We start from the raw sequence: 1523 nt of genomic DNA, 5'->3' as shown, positions 1-1523 counted from the left end.
CACAGAGATCTTTGCTCACATGTTTTCCTGCTGACCCTCTCCCCACCATTACCCTATAGTCCTGCCACATCCCCCTCTCCGAGATGGTAGAGATAGTGATCAATAAATACTGAGGGAACTCAGAGACCAGTGCCGGCGCGGGTCCTCTGTATACCTCTGTATACTGTATACAGGGGACAGCAGGCGCTGGTCCCCTGGGCCCACTGTTCTTTCTCTATACTTTGTTTCTGTCTCTTATTTCTTTTCTCAGTCTCTCGTCCCACATGACGAGAAACACCCACAGGTTGTGGAGGGGCTAGCCCCCTTCAGACGCGATTTGGCTCACCGCAACCTCCGCCTCCCAGGTTCAAGCCATTCTCCTGCCTCAGCCTCCTGAGTAGCTGGAACTCGAGGCATGTGCCACCAGGCCCGGCTAATTTTTTGTATTTTTAGTAGAGATGGGGTTTCACGATGTTAGCCAGGATGGTCTTGAACTCCTGACCTCGTGATCCGCCTGCCTTGGCCTCCCAGAGTGCTGGGATTACAGGCGTGAGCCACTGCACCTGGCCTGTTGATGTTTTTAGTCACCATCTTGACAGTTGTGAGGTAATATCTCATTGTGGGCTTGATTTGCATTTCCCTGATGGTTAGTGACGTGCAGTATTCTTGTTATTACAATCCTATGTTCTATATCCTATATTGCAGGGGGTATTGTTGCCGATGGTTTATTGTAATGAAGGTGGAATTGATGCATACGAAGATAAAATTAATTTTTCTTTTTTGAGACAGATTTTTGCTTTGTGGCCCAGGCTGGAATTCAGTGGCACTATCTCAGCTCACTGCCACCTCTGCCTCACGGGTTCAAGCGATTCTCCTGCCTCAGCCTCCCAAGTAGCTGGGACTACAGGCGCCCGCCACCACGCCCGGCTCATTTATATATTTTTAGTAGAGACAGGAGTTCCCCATGTTGGACAGGCTGGTCTTGAACTCCTGACCTCAGGTGATCCACCCACCTTGGCCTCCCAAAATGCTGGGATCACAGGCATGAGCCACCTCACCTGGCCAAAATTAATTTTTCTAGGCCAGGCTGGGTGTGCCGACTCACACCTGGCCTGGTGTGCAATCCGAGCACTTTGGGAGGCTGAGGCAAGAGGATCACTTGAGCCCAAAAGTTTGAGAACAGCTTGAGCAATATTTTGAGAACTCATCTCTACAAAAAATACCAAGAATTAGCCGGTGTGGTGGCACATACCTGTGGTCCCAGCTACTCGAGAGGGTGACGTGGGAGGATCGGTTGAGCCCGGTAGTTTGAGATGTGTCTGAACAACATGGTGAGACCCCGTCTCTACAAAAAATTAAAAAATTAGCCAGGTGGGGTGGTGTGCACGTTTCATGTAAATAGAATCACACTATATGGGACCATTGATATCTAGCTTCTTTCACTCAACGTAACGGTTTGTTTTCTTCTTTTCTCTTTTTCGCAAACCTTACCTTGATTAGCATAATGTTTTTATTTGGGTTATTTGTCTTTCTATTTTTGAGAT

The sequence above is a fragment of the Mandrillus leucophaeus genome, unplaced genomic scaffold (assembly GCF_000951045.1).
Source record: "Mandrillus leucophaeus isolate KB7577 unplaced genomic scaffold, Mleu.le_1.0 Scaffold215, whole genome shotgun sequence".
NCBI classification, from domain to species: Eukaryota; Metazoa; Chordata; class Mammalia; order Primates; family Cercopithecidae; genus Mandrillus; species Mandrillus leucophaeus.
The sequence above is the reverse complement of the archived record's forward strand: the minus strand, read 5'-3'. Positions refer to the sequence as shown.